The 23,569-nt window shown below is 37.7% G+C and overlaps 1 protein-coding gene and 1 pseudogene across 2 annotated transcripts in view; one reads left to right on the plus strand and one right to left on the minus strand.

The window, feature by feature from the left end:
* Positions 1-23,569, minus strand: part of GRM8 (glutamate metabotropic receptor 8) — a 737,958-nt gene that overhangs the window by 9,740 nt on the left and 704,649 nt on the right. The window lies entirely within an intron of this gene.
* LOC122905274 lies at positions 15,216-15,686 on the plus strand (annotated as a pseudogene).

Raw genomic sequence — 23,569 nt, forward strand, 5'->3', positions numbered from 1 at the left:
TGAATCCAGATTCTGGGTTCGGCTCATACATATTAGCTACAATAGAGACGTGATTCAAATACATTCCTCAACAAAGTGATAAATTACTACACATCATGACCTCTCCTGTCAATAAGTGAAATCCTGTGTTAAATTTGAGAGAACCAAGGATCTACTACAATTAAGAAAGTCCTGATAAAATATGGATATGTGCCTTCAAATCCCCCGAAGCTTTACCTTCTACTTTTAAGCAACTTATTATGAATACTTATAAACTTCAAAGTGTTAGTTAGTCCTCTCTAAGTTTCTACGTACTCTCCAGTTAGCATTTCTTCAGGAAGCCTGTGCAGAAAATAGGCTCTAAAGAAAGGACACTAAAGTAGGGAAATGATGCCCCAAATGCAAACTACAGACATAAATATCCCAAAGCCACTCAAATAGGCAACCATCAGTTTTGTCCCAGTCAGCCCCTGCCAACTCAATTTAGCTTAAAAAACAAACAAACCAACGAAAAAACCTCTAGAGGTCAAACAGACAAAATGATGGGAACACCCACACTGATTAACTTGATTCTTTTCATAAATCTTAATCTGTTGGTCTTGCTAAAATGTATACTACTAGTCCAAATAATATGTAATTATCTTTCTATTTTGAAAACCTTGCAATTTTTCTCTGCTACCATGAATATAAATGGTAATTTTTTCCCTGATTCAGAATCATTTCTGTAATATATAATAATTTAATCTTGCTAAATATTAGGCATGAAGAAGATTCTGGACTGCTAGTTTCCATATTAAATATTTTACTGCAGTCTATCCTTTAGGCAAACCAACTCAATGGAAGATGTAATAAACAAAGACATGAGGATTAGACAGTACTATGCTTAGTGTCCAGGCTTTCCTTCAGATACTGTGCTTTCAAAGTATACCAAAGGCCAATTTTACTTATGTAAAATTAAAACAGCATTTGAAAAATTTTCATGTGAAGTTAATACAGAAAAAGCATATATACAGAACTGTACCCTAAAATCCCAAACCTTAGAGTGGCCCAGCATTTGTTACAAGGCATTGCGCTGTGAGTAAACTAAGTTTTTGAGCTTCATCTCTGAATATTTAATGAAATGAAAAAGTCATATATACATAAACCCAGTGAAAACAACAGCAAAACACACAAAGAAATAAAAATGCCACCTGTTCTCACTCTAGAGAAACTAAATCTTCAGCATCATGCATTCCAAACATCTTCCATATTTAAAAATAAATGTAGAAATTATATCAGAAGATTGAAAGTGAGCATCCAATTCCAAAAAACTCATGGATTTTGTTTAGCTATAGAAAATTCTAATTATCTGAGCCATGTAAGAAAGGAACACCACTGCTTTTGTTTTTGTTTTTAAGATTTTGTTGTTGTTTTTGTTGTTTAAGTTTTTGTTGTTTTTAAGATAAAGAAGTTTATAGAAAAATCTGGAGTTGCCTTGTGGGTGGTAAAATCCTCAAGTCAACCCACCAGGTGATACTCTAAACTCTAATAAAACTTTTCTGGCAATTGGACAGCTGTGTGATCTTATTTTCCTTTCTGACCTTTAATTTCTTACCTATGGAGTTCGGGGAAAATAATACTTTTCTCATAGAAGGGTTACAGGGTGGAATGACATAATCTTTATAAAACACCTCAAAGGTACCAAACAGCAGTAGCTCAACAAAGATCACTTACCCTATGGCTTTGAATCTAAAAGGACATTAACAAAGCATCCTTCCAGGTACCCAGGATAAAGAGAGGGGGCCTGCGAGTCAGTTACCCAAAGCAGTATTGTTTAGTGACTGCCTGACTGCTATGCTCTAACTCTACAATGTCAAGGAAAAGGCTTTTATAATCTTCAAAGTAGGCAGAATAAAATTTTGCCCAAAAGTCAACGCTATTTGCCGATGTCAAGGCTATATTCACTGTCTGTGCTACAGTTCTAGAATAACACACTGGCTGTCTGCATCAAAGTTCCAGTGAGTTACAAAGTTCCAGTGAGTGACAGCTCACCGGAAAGCAGAAGAGAGCAATGTTAACTCCCTAGAAACAACATAAATCCATTGAGAGAGGCTGACAATAGTACTGGATCTGCTAATGTAACCTTCTTTTTTCCAACTTTTTTTTTTTTAATGCCCCACCTTCTGCCCCCTGTCCCTCTAAAATATTAATAACTGGAGGAAGGGGAGTGTCTTTTCTATTATTACCCACTGGTAGCCTCTCACTTCCTCTACCTCCACACCCCCCGGGATATTTTGAACCTGAAAGAGTCAGATGCATTGAAACAGATTTAAATGATCCCTGGAGAAGCCAGGAAGGGCTGGCACAGTGGGGCACAATACCACGACACCTACTCTAGTAAGTTCTGGGACCTACTCTAGTAAGTCTTCTTTCTCCATAGCGGTCATTTGTGCATACCCAGGGTCTCCTGGTCATGGCCTGGAATCATTAATGACTCTGGGAAGAATTGAGGAGGGAGGAAATTGTATTACTTCAGGGAAAAGCTCAGTCTTCTACCTGCACAGCGAACGCCAGAGACTCGGATATCCAACCTGGTAACTTTTCAACCCCTTAGTAACAAAGTGACCTATTATGAGACCTAAAACCCAAGGCAGGTTTGTGCCATCTGAAAAGAAACAAATTCATTATTTACTCCTGAATATTTCTGCCTTGTCTTGGATGGTTGAATCTCACTTTTTGCTACAGTCTGCCAGTCTGTTTGGCTGCTTTACATGTAGTCTGACCCATGAGAAAGCTATGTTAACACTTACAGCCTGACTTTCTCTGCTTCTATTACCTATCCCCTCATCTGTGTGTCCCTCGAAGTGGCACCTGAATCCAGAAATAGATTTTCTTTTCCTTTTCAGCTGGGCTTCAGTCAGTGGACCTCAAAATCTCATTACTAGATGTTATTAAAAAAAATGTTTTTTTTTTAAACAGACAAGTTTATAAAGCAATTGTGCAGTTTCCTTGTGGTGGTAAAAGCCTCAAATCAACCAATCATGCAATATCCAAACTCCACTAAAACTCCCATGACAACTGGGTACAACAAACATCAAGACAACAATCCAACTCTTCTGGCTGAGCCTAGATACCAGTGAGCTACCACCAAGTCGCTACCAAACATTTTACCATTGTTTCTGTTTTGTATATTTCAACTTGTTGGTTTCTTCTACTTAGCCAATTCTGAAGGATCTTCCTCATTTCTGTATCATTTTTATATTGACATACCCCAGACCTCAGTCCTTAGATATTTATCTATTTATCTGTCCGTCTGTCCATCCATCCATTCATCCATCCATCCATCTATCCATCTATCGCTCTGTCCTCATTGCTCTCCTGACAATCACACTTGGCATTAAAAACCAGGACGGGGTCCCTGAGTGTACTACCTGAATACACAAGTTCTTTTACTCAGAAGTCCCTTCACACTTGATTTAATGCTCTGCTGTCACTGTTCTGAAATTATTAATAATTTTTGAATAAGTAGGCCTGCATTTTCATTTCAGGGGGCCCTACAGATAATATAGGTAGCTCTGCCTTGGAAAACTATTTACATGCTGACTAATTCCAGACTTCCTGAGGAAATCTAATCACTTTCTGGGTATTCCCCTTGGATGTCTGATTTGTAAAACTAACAAGCATATGACACCATCTTCATTCCTAAACCTACTCTTCTAGTCATCTTCTTTATCTGAATTCTATCATTAATCTTCCAAGGGACAAAGGCTTTGAAATTGTCCTTGAATCCTCTCTTACACTCTTTATCTATGAAGAATCCTATTGATTCCACCTTCAACTTTTGTCCAGATGGATCATTTTCTACTACCTCTGCTGGAACTACATTGGTCTTAGCCAACATCATCTCTCATTTGGGTTATCACAAAAGCTCTCCTATTGACTTCTCTTTTCCCCGTGCTCCTTCTGTCTGCTCATCAGATTGATCTTTATACAGCAGACAGAATAATCCTATTATTCATAAGTCAGGTCATCCCTACTCTCCAAATGTTACAATGACTTCCCATTGATGGTGTGCGGCGGACATGGCCCACAAGGTCCTCTGAACTGACAGGGCTTTCCTTTTTCCCTCATGCATTCTCTTCCCGCCATACTGGCCTCCAGGGTGATCCTGCAGCATACCAACCATGATTGTGATTTGGGGCTTTTATATTTGAAAACTCGCTCTTTCATTTCCTTTAGTTTTTTTCCTGACCTGTTCTTTCTAGAAAAATCTCTCTGAAACACTATCAAATACTATAATTCCCATCCTCCGCCAGCAATCTTTGGTTTTATTTTAATCCTCAGCATCTAACATTTTCTAGCATAAAAATCTATATACTTTACTAATTTGTGTATTGTTTATTTCCCTTAATTAGAATAAAAATTCCATGACTCCATGAGTACAGGGATTTTTACCTGTTTTGTTTGCTGCTACAAACTCAACCTAGGAACATTGCCTGGATGTTGGCATACATTTGCTACATTCTTTGGGATGGTATAGGACCTTACTCTTGAATTTGCCATTTAAAGGAAATGACTCATGTAGTTTCAAGAGGGAAACAATAAATCAGAATCTAAAGCTGGAAAATAGAACATGTCTCAAATCAACATCTAGGCTGAGACAGAAACTCTTGGATGGATAAGCATGATGCTCTTTGAAACTGTAAATATGGTAATATTGTTTGCAACTTAGCAACAGACAATATAAATTAAAAGTCAATGGTCTCCACTTGGGAATAGGAGAGCTCTGGCTCAGCCCTGGATCCCTTCCCAACATAAGCACATTATAACCAAGGATAATCCACTCACAGTATTTATAAGCTTCCACAGACATAATTCAAAAGACTTTAGAAGACAATCAGTGTAAAATATTGGCACAGCACCTGTAGTATAGTAATCAGTAAGCGATATTTACTATTGTCCTAACAACCTTGACCCTATGTTCTATTCATTGCCTTTTATTCCTCACACAGTAAGATTTAACAGGACTGCTCTCTCAAAATCAGCCTCAAGATTTTTAGCCTTTTATTTTTTTAAAAAGTTATTTATTTATTTAAGGGAGCGAGAGAGTGAGCGAGCATGAGTAGGGGAGGGGCAGAGGGAGAGGGAGAAGCAGACTCCCCGCTCAGCAAGGAGCCTGACTCCATGGGGTTCCATCCTAGGACCCTGGGATCATGACCTGAGCTGAAGGCAGACACTTAGCTGGTTGGGCCAACCTGATGCCCTGACTTTGAGCCCTTTAAATAAAGAACACACAAATGTACACACACAAGAGACAGGCACAAAATATCTGCTTAAATGGAAATATGCCTTATGCTAGGATCAGCACATTCAAAGACTCATTGTCTAGTTTCATTCTGGGAAAAAGCACCATTCCGAGGGGTGTGCCTCTCCTGTCAGATAGAAATCACCAAGAAATCACCAACATTAGGAAACAATCCAAAGAGCTGGATAAATTAATCTTTCTAAATAAAGATATTTAGCATATTTAGATGGTGTTATGGCTGATCCACCCACAGGTCAGAGACATTACACTGTTGTTTTCATTAGAAGAAATGGAGCTGGTTTGCTCTGACCCATTTGCAGACTCCCATTACATCCCCTTTTGTTCAGGATTCATGTTAAAAATGAAGAGTCAAATCAAGGGACAAAACCTATGGATGCAGAACTGGGCTGGTTCACACGGGAGGTCTTAATCCTTAACCTTGGGCTTATTGGGAATGGTGGGAACCAGATGCACAGAATAATAAAGCATCAACCAACAAGTAGAATATCAGCTCTGCCAAGGGTAGAAAAGGACAAGTGGAAGCCAACTCATGATCTTCTAAAGAGGAATAACAAACAGATAATGGATTTAAAATGAGTGTTTATAATTAAATATACATGATATTTAATATTGGGTTAGTAAATAGAGTAATTTGTTTTTTATTGAAGTCTAATAGACATTTTGTAAGGTGGATGTTTTAAGGTAGAGCATGATTAAATAATATGTCATTAATTTTCAATTATTCTACATAAGTATTATTTGCAGAAACATAATAAAAAATAATTTCTCAAACAATGGTGTCACATTTTCTACTGTGACATGCAAATGAATATGAGGCATCTACTTGCTGGGTGTTTATTGGCTTCTCTTTTATAGATATTTTTCTTCACATATTCCTTCACGGATGGACTCCTGCTTCCATGCTGCCTTTTAATGCTTTCTCACTTTGCAACAGCATGATCAGAACTAAGGATAACAGTAATGGAGACACCTTTAATTATAATGATTTGAACAGTATCTATTTGAACAGATACAGAATATAATAAACATAATATTAACCAATAAGTTCAAAGAAAGAAGCAAGGGAGGGGAAACAATTACTATGAGAATGAAATTTATCCATGAGCTATATAACCATAGATATTTTTTCTTGGCAATCAGGGATAATGAAAATACTTTGAATCCTATAGTTATCATTGTTTGGAGATAGAAGTTTTGTTGGAATTTAAATTAGAGGAGAAATTTATTATTTAGGCTGCATTACTGAAGGAAATTTAGTAACATTACGGAAATGGGTTCGACAATAATTTTGTAAAAGGTAACAAATCTTTGTTTATCTAGATACTTCCCAGATAAACCTTTCTAATGCCAAAAGAATTACATCAGTACCTTAGTGCAGGAACTTTTGGGAAGGCATAAGATGTTACAGAAATGTTATTATTTTTTTCCTGGTGGTATTACATTATATAGTAAGTAAGAACCAAGAGGGATGGTGTTATGGCTGAAATGCATCCTCCACAAAATTCACGTGTCAAATTCCTAACCCTAAGTGACAATATTTGGAGATAGAGTCTTTAAAGAGGTAATCTAATGAAAATGAGGTCTTTAGGGTGCTCCTTGATATAATCTGATGGGTGTCCTTATAAGAGGACATGAAGACCAATTCAGGGATGTGTAGGTGTACAGAGGGAAGAACTGCCAAGGATACAGAAAGAAGGCAGCCATCTGAAAGTCAGTGGGAGAGAGGCATCGGAAGAAACCAATACTGTCCACACTGTGATCTGTGACTTCTAGTCTCCAGAATGAGAAAATAAACTTCTATTAAGCCATCCTGCCCATGGTACTTTGTTATGGCAGCCCTAGCACATTAAATACAAATGGAGAACTAGCACCACTCAAAGAGTTCTAAAAATTTCTGTCACTCTAAATTGTTTGCTCTTGAAAAGTATCTCACATTTCTGATTTGATTGAAGAGGTGAGTTTGGGAACTACATAATAATTACAACCACAATATCTATTAGTGATTGAGGGTAAGATATCAGCATTATGCCAAGTTTTTTATGCACATTAACCCCTCAATCTTTTTTTTTTTTTTTTAAAATTCAGGAGTGGGAGTGGGTCTGTTTTGGAGAATTTAAATACTGTTTTCAGAGTTCCGCAACTCATAAAGATAAAGCTGAGGCTTAAACTGAGGTCTGTCTTACTGGAAAGCCCATCTGCTGATACACACAATGGTTCTGCCAGATCCCCAGTGATGTGAAAGAGAAAGATTAATATCATTTGAATCTTCACCAATTTGGAAAATCATCCCTCTTCTTACAGAATTGGGCCACATTTCTTAAAAATTAAGAAATTCAGTCAAAGCCCCTGAATTAATACTTAACTGAGATTCAGAGGATTTTTTATTTTGTTTTGCTTTGTTTTTAAAGACTGCTATTGCTGGTCAGCTACTTTCTTCATAAACTTCACCATCAAGCCTAGAGAAGCTCCTTCTTAGGATTATATCTTGTTGAACTTAACAGAATCATCAAGCTGGGAATATGAACCCAAAGAGCTGGATAAATTAATCTTTCTAAATAAAGGTATTTAGCATTTGCTCTGGCCAGAGCAGAGAAGTACCTGATGGGACCCCTGGCCACCAGAGGGGACAAACTGCCAGTACACTGTTCCCACATGGACACCACTCCATTTCTCAGCCACCAGACACAGGCTCTGGACAACACAGTAGGCAGAACACTGGGAATCACAAATACAGATAAATAGACAACCAAGAATTAGCAAATACTTATGGAGAACCCATACTGTGAAAGAGAACCATCAAACTCCTCAAAGAGAATAATAAAACCCAAGGAAAGAGATCCAATAGAGTTAATGCAAGAAGACTTTAGAGGTAAAATTAATTATCTTTGAAAGGTTTTGAAAGAATAATGTGTCAGAAAAAGTATCAAATCAGTATCATAGAAGTTAACATTTTAACATTTTTATCATTAAAATGAAAACCTCAAAAGATGAAGGACTTCTGATTCTGGCTATGAAGGAACAGCTATAATCAAACCAAGCCACCCACTGAGAATAACTATTAAAGAATCATAAGGTTAAAAAAGAAAGAAAGAATGTTTGGAGGTATCCGAGAAGAACCAAGGCAGTCAGGACCCAAGAGACCAAGATCCTAGGAAGGGGGAAAAAAGAAAACACAAACCTTGGTGTGAGCCAGGCGTTCTCCATTGCTTTTATCCATAAGGAATGTGTTGATTCCGTGTATGAGTGTTGGAGGGCAGAAATCTTTAGAAAGACTTTTCAGCAATCTCATGGGGCTGGGGAGACAAAAACTGGAATTCAGAGTTACCAATGCAACCAGGATTTGAGCCCCCAGGATTTTAGGGTACTACAGAGAAGCCAAACCTGATTTTTTACATCAGGTTTTTGTTTTGTTTTGTTTTGTTTTGTTTTCTTCTTGAGACTTCACTGAATCCTAAGTGTGAGGAGTAACAGGCAAAAAAAAAAAAATCAATCATAGGTCAGATTCAGAGGCTAAAAAGCTGTATGTATGCAAATGCATCATGATGCCAGAGAGAAAAAAGTTGGAATTCAGGTCCACTAATTAGGATGGGTAATCATAAATATGTTGGACTTTTACATATATCTGAAGAGATATCCCCCAGGATAAAAGAAATATCAAAAATAGACAAACCCACCGAAAGCCTAAAACCTAGCTTCAAATGGTCCCAATCCCAGATTATATCAAAGTGAAATGCCTCTACTTAAATTGCTGACTAGTAGAAAGTTGAGGCTTCTCAGGGGAAAAATGAATCTATAACATCTATGTTTTTAAAAAATGTACAGTGTTGGGGGTTCACTGAAAGATTACTGACCAGGCAAGCCAGGACACAGGAACAAATGACCAAAGCCAAGGGGGAAAAAGCAGAAGGTGGAAAGAATACCCAAAGTGATGTAGATACCGGACTTCTCAGGCAGAAGTTTCCAAAAACTTGAACAGAAATATACTGAAGAAAATAGATAACTGGAATATGTATATTTTAGGACTGGAATATATATATATTTTAAAAGTAAAAATGTTACAGGACTGAAAAATATCATAATTGAATTCAATAGATGAGTTTAACAATGGATTAGGTACAGTTCAAGAAAGACATGACTAGTGAACTGAAAGACAGCTCAGTGGCAAATGTCCATATCGAAGCATGGAGATTATAATTAAGAATTTAAAAATACAGAAAATGTGATTAGAGATGTATCAAACATCATACAAAATTTGAATGTACATGAATTTGGAGTCCCAGAAAAAGAAGAGAGATATAACTGGTAAAAAGAAAAACACTTGAAGAGATACTGGCCAAGAATTTTCGAAACCTAACAGAAGATTGTCTGTTAAATTGAACAGAGAAGATTTACTGCAGGACCATATTCCCGGTAGTCTTCACAAATTTCAAAGGATCGAGATATGGAGAATGTTATCTGACTAATGTGGAATTAGCATGCAAGATAGAATTAGGCTGGGGATAAATAACAAAAGACATAGAAAAGCTCCAAATTATTGAAAATTAAAAACACATTTCAAAATCACTTGTAAATCAAAGAAGAACCAACAGTGAAAATTAGAAAATATTTTGAACTGAATAATAAGATATAACATATCAAAAGTTGTGAGATAGAGTTAAAGCAGATAATACATATTAGAAAAGATCCTGCTGGTGCAGGGGCGCAGATCCTTTTAAAATTTTTTCTAGGTCACCCTTAAATTTTAAACATACTTTTTTTTTGCTAACAACACCTAAAACTAGTTAAGTGATATATTTTGTTGAGTTTATACTATGTTTTCCTCCTTTTTCTCCTGGTTAGCCTTATGAGCAGTTTGTTACCATTATAGTCTTTTCATACAATTTTTGACTTGTTGATTGTTCTCTGTTTTGCATTTATTTCCTATTGCATTGATTTTTATATTTCATCTTTATACTTTCTTCCTTGTCTCGTCATTGGGTTTAATGTCTCTCTCCAGTTGCGTGAGGTAGACACAGCATGATTGAAACACCCAGCAATCACAGCCAAAAGAAGTTGTAGGTATCCAATGACAATCAGTGAAAGGTGGTGAATGTCTTTAATGGGCTTACGCTCTTTGGTCACCACTAAAAGTTCCTCTTCCTACAGATCATTCCATAAACTCTGTGGTGGGAAAAAGAGCTTGAGAGTTCTACAATCCCACCTAAAAACTGAGAAACCTTGTCTAGCTGTAACGGAGGCCTGTACTCTGAATGATGCTTCTGGAAACTAACTCAAGGTCCTTCCCCCCAGGAGTGGTAGCCAGCCACCAGGACTATTTCTTGACATTCATCTTCCCCTGTTGGTAGTGCTGCAAATGATGTAAGTTAGAGCGAGAGACTTGTGAAGTACGAGCTGGAACCAAGAATCTCGTAAAGCAAATTCCAGGGCCGACAATCACTCAGAAATCCCAAACATCTAAATCTCCTGGGATGTCGAACCCAGAAGGTAACCTAGGTTTCTCCCCCTTCCGAAAAGCAGAGTACCAACATTGGCTTCATTGATATGCTGGAGAATATGAATCAGGAGGCGGCTGATTCATTTTGGCTGCACTCAGATCAGCTGCTTGGGCTCTGAATGGCCTGACTCACCTGCCTCTGAGCCTCCTCCTCCCGGGACCCTACCTTGTTCTGTCAGACTAACACCACCGGATTACCCTTGTCACTGTCAATCAGCTTTCACAAGAATGCAGCTCTGATATTAAACATTCAAGTGATCCATCAAGCAGACGACTGGAATCTTCCTGAAACTCACCCAGCTCTTCGCTCCCCTCATCTATAAATCAGCTGTGGAGTGCTCTGTAATACGAGTTCCGCCACCATCTCCTGGATAGCCCCGGCTCTCCTCCCTGCCTCCACGCAGTGGCCTTGACGGAAACTCCTCTCTTCCTAAGAAGATTGTTTTCCCTCCAGTGTCTCACGTGATGGCTGTTTTTATTCCCTTTATCCATATCCCTTAGGAAGACAATAAGGTTAGGACAGTTCTTCCTCCCCGTTGCTGCTTCTGGATCATTACAGACTCATCCCTCTCTTCAGATATCTTGCCTTATGAACGATCCCAACATTCATCTCTATATCCTCTCCCATCTTATTCCTACGCGGGCCATCATCTATCTTTTCACTGGAGGGTCTAGCGGTGGCTCACAGCCTTGCTCTCTGGGTCGGGCAGTGTGGTTATTTTGGATAAACTTTACACCCATGTACATGATTGTTTCATCCCCCTGATCTGTAGTCCAGATTATTTCCCTTATCGTCCTCATTTCTCATGATGGTTTCCATCACTCCATCCATCTCAGCCCCTCACACTCATGATCACAGCCTGGATCATTCCATTTTTCACTTAGAATAAGGAGAGAGTTATATTCCTAGGCTTCAGGGATGTGAGCACTGTTGGCCAGGTGTGACAAGTAGCTAATATCCAGGAGGGATGGGCATTTCTCATTTCTCATAATGCATGTTTCTGCAAGGAAATGGCTTGCCAGACAGCCTATTAAGGTACCAGAATTAATGCAAATGTGTACAGGGATCTTTCATAATAAAACTGGTTATGACTTGTTCCAAGTGTTCTAAAATTGGGCTGTTAGCTTGATTATACTTCACTGTGATAGAAGGTGGACTTTTCCAAGTGTGAAAATACTCCTATTTTCCTAAATAAGAAAGTACTACAACTTGTATTTTCCTAAATAACAAAAATGTAAACCCAGCTATTATCAAATAAAGTGTGTGCAGTTATAATAGCTGTTTTATACATTATAGTGTCAATATTTTAAATGTTTTATATTCAGAAAATGACTTTACATGTGTAGGTTTTTGTGTTAATTATGAACATCACAACAACAATACTTACTACAGTTTTCATTGCAGAAGTTCTATTAGATGATGTATTAAATAAACTTTTATGGATGGCATAAAGACAATCGCCATATGTACTATGGTATGTATACATATCAATTATAAACGGGATTTTGGAACATAAACTATTTTTAAGTTGGAGGACCATCTGGATGCTATTATTAAAACTGTGCTCCTAAGAGTAGGAGTAGAGAATTATGCGGACAAATTATCCCATTGGTAAATCAGATAGACTGAGTTCCAAATAGGTTCAAACTATTGATGCTTCAGACTTCAGAATAACTGTACCCAAATGAAACCTTATTGTCATGGAGGAAACAGCACTCAGTACTTTCTCTTTTAATGTTATGGAAAAAAAATATACCTGTATTCTTTTTTCTTTTATTACTTTCACCAAACAACTTTAGGTACAAAGTTATAAATATAGTAGCTTACCAAGGAAAACATTTTGAGAAGAAAAAAAAAAAGACATTTTTAATCGGGACAATCGGGTGTAGCAGTGGTATCAAAATGAGTGTTCCTTCTTCCTTTATTTGAAATTGTTTCTGGGAAGTTCCTGATCAGTCAGGGACACTTGACCAGGAGCAGTGCAGTCTTGTAACTAGTTTTCAACCAATATCATTTGAAAGTAAAGGGAAAATGTCATAAAAGGGTTTTACAGAATTTATTATAAGAAAATAAGAAGCGTGTGTACTCTCTCCCTTTTTGCTGACTGGATGACTGGATGTTTAAGCTAATGAGACACTAGAGGGTAGTCACACTACAGGATGGGATAAACGGGGGTCCCTGAATCACCACATGGAGGAGAGCAGCCAGTCAACGAGAAACAGCCTCAGACTGTTATTGGGAAAGAAAGTTGTGTACTCAAAGCATTCGCTTGGAGTTCTATTTCTACAGGTGATAGATTTGAACCAACCAAGTAGTTAGTCAGTCCCTCTGGCAAATGTGTGATGGCTGAGCAGGGTGAAGGATAATGTCTATGGCTATGTCAGAGAAACGAATTTACAGTATCCTCAGATGGATTGTAACGATCGACCTTGAGAACATCATTACCATGTTCTAACAAAGTGTCTAGTCTATCAAATAAAATCCCAAGCCATTAAATTTATTCCTAGGTTCAGTGACCTCGGTCTTTGGTTAGGAAAAGAAAGAACCAAGCTAGGTTTTCTATTAAATTTTCAAGGAAGAATCATTTCAGGCACTTTATATAGGTTTCAGGACCTGAGGGAGTTTATAGGAAAGTAAGCCTATATAACTCAGCACTTCCAAAAGGAAGCTGGACTGTCAAATTAACAGTCTAAAATTCCAAAGTCAGCAACTTCGCACTTGTGCTTGATGTACAGCTTTCTCTTTTGACCTCTTTCCTTTAGCTAGTCTACATCTAACACTGCCTCTAACCAACTTCCTTGTCACTGGAAACACCTATTGCCAATCTCTGAATACCTAAAAAATAAATAAATAAGCTACACAATTATGATTGAGAACTCTTCTCTTGCACAGTAAACTTTTTCTAAGTTCTAGAACTTCTTATTTTTTAAAAATATTTATACTTTGTTTTGATTGCAAAGACTTCCCTTGGTGTCCTTCTCAACTCGTGAATTCCTATTATATACTGTTGCCCTTAATTATTTACTCCACTCTTCCCTATACTATGATTACACATATTACTCCTGGGGGAAGGATTTTCTTCTCCATTTCATCCTTATTAAGGTTCATCATTGATACGTTTTAAACAATGAGTTGTGAACAGATACGATGTATCTGTATCTGTATGCTTGAGCAGAAGAAGCTTTAAGCATCATTGAGTGGTTGGTTCTTGCTCTTCTCTCTGCCAGGAGAATGGTATATTCTAGACAGAGTCCATCCTTTAGCAGTGCAACTGTAAATCCCTGACAAACAACACAGGTGAGAAATAAACCACTGTTGTTTTTTGCAAGGCATTGATTTTTGAGGTGTTTATTACAGCAGCACACACTACCAAAGCCTAACTAACATAACCTGGAAATGCAATTGGGTGCAATGGAAAGGCCATTCTATTGAGAGTCAGAAAACCAAAGTTAAATGCTTGACTTTACCACCCCTGGATATGATAACTCCAAGCCAATAGATTAACATCTGAATCTCTTTTTCTTATATGTAAAACAAGAAAAAATTATTCTGGACCTGATAGGCTAACAGGTTTGATGATGAATATTGTATAAAAAAGTGTTCTGTAAGTACTGACACAATAGACAACGGTTGGGTGTTACTATTATCCAGTGCTGATACATTCCCTCAAGCATTTCTGCCTGAAGCTTTTCAGTCAAGTATAAGGGATTTAGGAACATGTGGCTTTCACAGAGGGTTGATTAGGGCCAGTAAGACTGAAACTATATAACCAAGCCAAAGAGGTAATTAGAGGTAAAGATCAGGTGACCCAGCCAAAACCATGATCCAGCTGGGCACTCAGCAAACCTTAAACAAGTCTTACAATCTGGAGCAAAACCAAAGAGAATACTAGAAGGGAGAGTCCCCTCAAACCCACAATAATAATCCAGTATATTTACATAGTGTTTATTATGAGCCATGCTCTTGAAGAGGACTTCTCAAGCACTCTCACTTTGTATTTATTCACACAGCTCTTTGAAGGAGGTACAATGTTTATCTACACTTTGCAGATGAAGAAGTGAAGCGTAGAAGTGTTAGACCCCTTGCCCAAGGTCACAGAGCTAGAGAATGCCACAGCTGGGATCCTTTAACCAGGTCAGTGATTGTATGTCTCTAAAAAGGAAAGGGAGGAAAGTTTCATAAATTCTGAACACCGGATTCGAGGGAAAAATATAAAAGAAAATTAATAATCGATTAATGTAAACCTATCCATTCCTTGCTAAGAAATCTCACTACCATCAATACTAAGAATATCAGGAAAAAATGAAAAATGTTAACCTGATTACTTATTGTTTTCAAGTCAGTAATTTCCCATCAGGAATATGTTCTATTTATAATAAACAAAATCACCTTCAATTTTCCTGCCCCTCCTTTACCCCCACCTCTCTCTGTCTTTCTGCACTGAGAACAGCTCTCTTGCCATAGACCCTCATAACCTGAAAGTGTACACTTGTGCAAAGTTTGTCTTCACCCCATCTTGGTCAGGAACACCTCCCAGCTGCACCTCTCAGCTACTGAACCCATCACTGCCTGCAGAGGTGGTAAAACCACCCGAGACACTGACAGATCAGAGCCTCAGCAGCTGGGCAGCCCCATGCCCCCGACCTCACTTATGCTAGCTATAGCTTCTGAACCATTTCAAGGGACACTAATAGAGCAGCCAAGTTCATTGGGGTTGGGGCTGTCACAGTGGGGGTGGCTGGCTCTGGGGCTGGAATTGGGACTGTGTCTGGGAGCCTCATCACTGGTGATGTCAGCAGCCCCTCTCAGAAGCAACAGCTCTTCTCCTAATTCTGGGCTTTGCCCTCCCAAAGGCCACGGGGCTCTTTCGCCTGATGGTGGCCTTTCTCATCCTCTTCACCATGTGACAGAGCCCTCTCTACCTCCCTGTATACTCTTTCTTCCCTGTATGTTCCTTTTCCCATACCTCCCCAGGCAGCTTGGGGAAAGTGGTTGGCTCAGGGTTTGACAGAGGGAAGACAAATAAATACTGTATTAGTAAGAAAAAAAATAAACAAAATCAGATATGTGAACAAAGATTTATTTACAAATTGATTAGTAATTATTATTTAAAAAATTAAAGCAGTGTAACCCAATGACCAAAAATAGAATGAATATATAAACAGTGGCACAGCCGTGGGAAACTGTGAAGGAAATATATGTCGAGACAGAACTGCATCTAGCTACCATCCCAAGATATTTTTCTCTAAGACCAAAGTTAGAAAGAAAGAAACCAAAGCATTAACCTTGACTATTATGAGCAGTAGGATCATGGGTAATATTGATCTCTTTCTGGTTTTTTGGTGTAAAATTTTAAACTCAAAAAAATTACTTTTACAAACTAAACTAAGGAGAAACTAAACAAAGAATCTATGCCCTTCATTTTGCAGATGGATGAATGTATATGTGTGTGGTTTATTAAACACAACAAAGAGAAAAACTAATGAAAGTATATAAATGAGATCACCTTTTAGTAGCTCCCTCTTGCCACTGAGAAAGTGGGATGAAGTGAACTAAGCGTATTCATTCAATATCCCTTATTAACCAAATTTATAGAATTATGATTGTATTGGGGTTTGCATGACTTCGAACATGACAGTGAGTAAAGCTAATTGCCCTCATAGAGAATTACTCCTGTCTTTGAAGTAGACGTTATCTTAATGAATCATAAAATTTTAAAACTGATAGTTTTTTTTAAAATTTAGGAATATAATAGTTGAATGACTCTGCAAATATTTGCTATGGGCTATTCATTTACTCTTGATTTTGGAATCCTTTTGAACACGAGTTTGCATTATCTGTGTATTTCCACAAGGTCAATAAGAAATTCTTTATCAACTTCATCTCACTTCAAAAGAACTATACATTATATGCATTTAGTCCATTGATAACTCAGAGTTCTACAATGCCCGCTTTTGGTGAACTTTGGTATGCCAAAAGACATACAATATGTTACCATATGTTTTCTTTTTATTTTAGGAAATTATAATCTTTCCATGAGACTAATTTCCATTTCAGAGAGTTAAGTCATTTTTAGTAAAAACTTCCAGTCATTACATTTTATAAGACAAATTATGTTTTTATATTACATATATATATTTTAAAGATTTTATTTATTTATTTGATAGACAGAGATCACAAGTAGGCAGAGAGGCAGGCAGAGAGAGAAGCAGGGGAAGCAGGTTCCCTGCTGAGCAGAGAGCCCGATGCAGGGCTCGATTCCAGGACCCTGAGATCATGACCTAAGCCAAAGGCAGAGGCATTAACCCAGAGAGCCACCCAGGCGCCCCTTTATATTATATTTAAATGAACATACATTTTACATAATTACAATACTGTGAAGATGAAGTATTTGGCCACAGACATTCAAAAGTACTTCTTAGATGGTTTCCACATTTATAATCCAATTTTAGTATCTGTTTAACCTTGTCCTATTGACAACAAGTTAAATTAATACCCTGATGTTATATATTTAGATTTTTGTTTCTAATTTGGGACCATATTATCTAAAATCACACTCTTCATTACTCCTTATTCTTTTTTTTTTTTTTAAGATTTTATTTATTTATTTGACAGATAGAGATCACAAGTAGGCAGAGAGGCAGGCAGAGAGAGAGAGGGGGAAGCAGGCTCCCCGCTGAGCAGAGAGCCCGATACGGGGCTCAATCCCAGGACCCTGGGATCATGACCTGAGCTGAAGGCAGAGGCTTAACCCACTGAACCACCCAGGCGCCCCCATCACTCCTTATTCTTATTTCAAAGCCTGAACTTTTAGACCATCATTATGTCCTGTTTACTGCATACTTTCTACTTTCTCCACATTTTTTTTAAGATTTTATTTATTTGACAGAGATCACAAGTAGACAGAGAGGCAGGCAGAGGGGGGGGGAAAGCAGGCTCCCCGCTGAGCAGAGAGCCCGATGCGGGGCTCGATCCCAGAACCCTGAGATCATGACCTGAGTGGAAGGCAGAGGCTTAACCCACTGAGCCACCCAGGTGCCCCCTTTCTCCACATCTTTATGGCTCTCTTGTTCTTAGGTATTTTTACTTCAAATATAACATTTCTTTAGAATTACTACTAGAAAGTGACTTATTTACACAAAAATATTTATAGATTGCCTCTGTTAGGATTCAACCAGAGAAGCAGAACCAACTTCTAAGATAGATGATAGATGATGGATACATAGGTAAAAAGACAAATAATGATGATAGATAATCAGAGAGATGATAAATAGCTTGAATATCCTTTGTCCTTTATAGTTCTGTATCAGTTTTCATAAACACACACACACACACACACACTCCTACTGAACTTTTTTTTTTTTAATTTAATTTATTTTGAGGGGTGCCTGGGTGGCTCAGTCAGTTAAGTGTCTGCCTTCTGCTCGGGTCATGATCCCAGGTCCTGGGATTGAGTCCCACACGAGTCCGCTTCTCCATCTGCCTCTTGGTCTCTCTCTCACACTCACTCTCTCTCTCTCTCTCTCATACATAAATAAATAAAATCTTAAAAGAAAATTTTATTTTTTTGGAAAGAGAAACAAAGGGCACGAGAAAGGGGAGGGACAGAGGCAGTAGGAGAGACAGAATCCCAAGCAGACTCCACATGGAGTGTGGAAACCTACGTGGGGCTCGATCTCACAACTGAGATTGTGACCTGAGCTGAACTCAAGAGTCACAGGCCTAACCAACTGAGCCACCCAAGCACCTTCACAACCACTGGAACTTTGACTGGGATTGCTTTAATATACAGATCAATTTGCAGGTTTGATATCTTTGCAAAATGGAGACTTCCCATCTAGGAATGTTTTACATATTTCTGTTTATTTAGTCTTCTTATTAATATATTTCCATATTATTTAGTAGTTTCAGTACAGAGATCATGCACTTATTTTGTCAGATTTATTTCTAGGCATTTGATACTTATTAGAAGTGATTTCTTTACAAAATTTTGTTTTTTATGTATTCATTATTTTTACATAGAAATATAGTTAATTATATACACACACACACCCATACATATATATATGTACATATATATATGCTTACATCCAGTGATCTTATTAAATTTACTTATTAGTTCTAACAGCTTAGCTGTAGCTTTTCACAATTCATGTCTTCTGTAAACAATGAGAGTTTCTTCTTTTTAAATTTTGTGTCTTTTTTTGTCTTTCTGGTCATCTTGCATACTCGATTCAAATCTTGTTTTCAGTCTTTCAATGGAATCCTGCAATTTTCTTAAATAGGTATTACATTTTCTTTTTAGAATTTTTCTTGGGACTTAAAGATTCCATTATAAATAGGGTATTTCTTTAGCCATCACATTTTCTTTCTTTCTTTTTTTTTACAAAGATTTTATATATTTATTCAACAGAGAAAGGACAAGCAGGGGGAGGAGCAAAAAGAGAGGAAGACACAGGCTCTCTGCAGAGAAGGAGCCTGATGTGGTGCTCTGTCCTAGGACCCTGGGATCATGATCTGAGCCCAAGGCAGACGTTTAAAAGACTGAGCCACCCTGGTACCCTGCCATTACCTGCCATTACATTTTCTAACTAGTTACTGGTAGGATATAAGAAAGACGTTAATTTCTTTTTCCTCTTCTATTTCTTTTTTTTTCCCCCATATATAATGTGTTCAGTCACGTATTGTGGCCTAAAATTTCTTACTAATATAAGAAGCATTTATTTGATGTCTTTGTTATTTGAGGGATATGATAGTTGGGGGGGGGATGCTTTTCCCTCTTCCTTGTCAAGAAGTAGAATTCTTTTTTTTTTTAAATTAATTTATTTATTTTCAGCATAACAGTATTCATTATTTTTTCACCACACCCAGTGCTCCATGCAATCCGTGCCCTCTATAATATCCACCACCTGGCACCCTGACCTCCCACCCCCCTGCCACTTCAAACTCCTCAGATAGTTTTTCAGAGTCCATAGTCTCTCATGATTCACCTCCCCTTCCAATTTAACCCAACTCCCTTCTCCTCTCTAACACCCCTTGCCCTCCAACAGACAAATGGATAAGAAGTAGAATTCTTAATTCTGTTTAATGTCTAATTGCATTGGCCTAAATTTCTGGACAAATTCTAAATAAAATTGAACAAATAAACATCCTTATTTTGTTGGTGATTTTGTAAAGAATCTTTATAGAGGGGCGCCTGGGTGGCTCAGTGGGTTAAAGCCTCTGCCTTTGACTTGGGTCATGGTTCCAGAGTCCTGGGATCAAGCCCCATATTGGGCTCTCTGCTCCATGGGGAGGCTGCTTCCCCCCTCTCTCTCTGCCTGCTTGTGATCTCTGCCTGTCAAATAAATAAATAAAATCTTAAAAAAATTTTCTTTCTTTTAAAAAAGAACAGATATTGAAAATTTCATGGGTTTCTTCATAATCCACTGGGAAGTTCTTAAGGCTTATGATTTGACCAGTTAATTAGATACCCTGAAATACTTATTATCTTCTCATTTTGAAAGTGTTTTATTTTCCTGCTGGATTATTGCTCCCAGTATTTTACTTACTTTCATTTCTATATTCATAAGAACACTGAGTCTAGCACATTTTAAGTAACATGTACATTCTTCTTTTTTTAAATGACTCATTTATTTTAGAGAGAGAGCACAAGCAGGAAGGGCAGAGGGAGAGAGAATCTGAAGCAGATTCTGCACTGAGCCTGATGCAAGGTTTGATCTCAAGAGCCTGAGATCATGACCTGAGCCTAAACTAAGAGTCTGATGCTTAACCGACTACCACCCAGGGGCCCCAACATGTGTGTTCTTAATAACATATTGCCTTATAATAACTAGGACATTATAAGAATACTATAATTTCTTGAAAAATAAAAACAGTGTTCAAGGACAAGACAGAAAAAAAAAAAGAAACTCCATTTTATCACTGAACTAAAATGTGTTTCAGAATTTAAAAATAATACATCTTCTTATCATAAATTCTCATTGCATAAAAATGTTCATGCAAAGGCAAGGTTTTTGTAAAAACATCAAAGGAGGAGATAAATATATTTGGGTTTGAGACTTAATAAATTTCTTCCATTTAACATGCACTAAACATACACGTGTGGAATATGTTCCCATGGAAAATCTGTCATTTCCCAGCCATATCAACTTTGGCAAATGATTTAATATCATCAAACTTCAATTTCGTCAACTACAAAACAGTTAGAACCATGCCGTCTCTAATTGCCTCACTAGATAACTATGAAAATAAAATGAGATAATGCATATGAAATTGTCTCATAAACCATAAAGACCACAAAGTGCTGTAGGACATGGTGGGTCTGAGTTATTGACCATAAAATTTCAGTATCTGCCCATGTCACATGCCTAAAATCAGGGAGAGAAACTGTTGCAAATAGAATGAAAGACTGAGTAGCGGATAAAGGACAAAGTACATTTATATAATATTAAAGATTCATCAGACTAATTATTTCTCTCTCTCCCAATATTGGGGATATCAGTACCTAAACCTACATTGATCCTGTTCCATGGCCTCTCAGGTTCTTGCTTTCCTTACTTGCAACAATCGTATACTTCATCTCATTTGTCTTAATAATAACTTCACATTTGCCTTTGCCGAAGTCTCACCTTTAAGCATCGTAAGCTCTGACCACCATCCTACTATTTCAAGCCTCTTCCTTCTGTACCAATGCCACTAACTCTTCAACCTGGCGCTTTCCTCCAATATACCAATATTCAAGCCCCTCATATTCCTCTTTTCCTTCCTTATGTCTTAGATTTCATTGCCTGCCACTAAAAACACTGCTTTGCAAATACCCTCCACTCCCTTGCTCCTCTCTCCAGTCATTGCTTGCTCCAGAAAACTGAATTCCAAGTCTGTTTAAATTTAACTCACTGCTGCTTTCCTGCCTGCACCCACTGGAAAACTAAAAGTGAGCTTGTTGTAAATTAGCCTCATTTTAAATTGTTGGTGATAAGCCTCAACCGAACTTCCTTCGGTTCTTTTGGCTTGTCCTCAATTCACTATCCCAACTCTTCAAGAATGTAACTAATTTGCATCCCCTTCTCAAAACTGTAATATCTACTCTTCTTCTCACATTTATCTGATAATTAGTTCTTATTCCACTGAGGAAAAAAAAAAAAAAAGAACTTTCACATACTTCTAAACCACATCAGTAACCTACTGGCTAGTGTAATCATTATTTGGATCTTTTCTCTTGTTACCATCGAAGGCCAAGTCACCATCTGGATGCAAGAGTCCATCTCTTTGACCTGCTACAGGACAGCACATCTGATGATTTCCCCCCTTTAATTCTCAACCATTAAAAATATTCATTTTCGACATGTTATGGTAAAATTCAGTGAAAATGTTATCTCTCTTTGCTGATTCCACTTGTCTTTCTCCAGTCTCTTCTGAAGCCACTCAGTGGGTTCAGGCTCTATGAAAACCGCCCTTTGCCTTCACCTCCAGGTTGCCAAATACTCATGACTATTTCTCAGTCCTCCCTCAGCAACACTGGACACATTTAATCCGCCGGTCAGTTTCAGGGGCTGTCCTAAAACAATCTGGAATATTCTATTCTCCACATTCCCAAGTAAAATGTAGTCCTCCAATTAAACAGCATTTTCAAAAGAAGCAGACAAAATTGTATATATTTTCAAAAGATTTTATTTATGAGAGAGAAAGAAAGAGAGAGAGAGAGAGAGATGGGAAAGGAGGAGGAGGAACAAAGGGAGACGGACAAGCAGATTCTGCCCTACACAGGGCTCATCCCATGACCCCAAGATTGTGACCTGGGCTGAAACCAAGAGTTGGATGCTTAACTGACTGAGCCACCCAGGTGCCCCCCAAATTGAATATGTTTTTAATCCTCAGATGACCATCCATCTTCATCCTCAACAGGGGATTTTATGATCCACTGCAGGGATTACGACCAACCTCACCTGTGACCCTATTTAAAATCTGAAAAACAACATTTGATCCACAGTGTAGATGACTTCCACTTATTATGTTTATCAAATTTTCATTTTTCCAGAACCTTTTTATTCAGACTTGAGCATCAGTTACCAAAGTTTTTATCTCAGGTACTTTCGAGTACTGCTCTGCCTCAACGATAATTACCCTATCTGAAGGCCTCAATTTATAAAGTGTTTGCTTGCTTAGTGCTTATGACGTACATGTCACAGTTCAAGTACTTGACGGAGAAAAATATTAAATGAAGTGCACTTGTTTTGAAGATAATTTCATTTAACATCTCCAAAGCAGGGTATAATTAAGTTACTCTGTCATACAAAATGATGGAGGCTTTAAATAAGTAACATCTGGTTATCCCAGCCAGGGAGCAAAAGCAGGGCAGCCCTTGGCAAGAAAGGTCTGCAAACTCAGTCCACACAGTATGATAACAGGCCTGCAGGATGACGACGTAAGAGCTGAGACAGGAAGACACCTGGAAGATGGATCAAACAAGTCCTCGTAGCTCCTAGCATGCATTTCAATGGCATTAATGTATAGAAATTAATGATAAGCACCTATCTATCAGTCTCATAATCAAATTGCTTTTCTATGTCCAGATAATTTAAAGTTGGTCATGGTAGGTCAATGAACACATTTCTCAGTAAGTGCTCATTTAAAAATATAACTACTGTTTAAAGACCGCATTTAATTCAAATAAGAGATTAAGTTTAGCCTATTCATTCATTTAATAGTACCATAGTGATTCAAAAAAAAGTCAGGGTCCCTATAACAAATCAATATGATTGTTATTTCCTTAAAAACTCTTGCACAG

The sequence above is a fragment of the Neovison vison genome, chromosome 4, assembly GCF_020171115.1.
Source record: "Neovison vison isolate M4711 chromosome 4, ASM_NN_V1, whole genome shotgun sequence".
NCBI classification, from domain to species: domain Eukaryota; kingdom Metazoa; phylum Chordata; class Mammalia; order Carnivora; family Mustelidae; genus Neogale; species Neogale vison.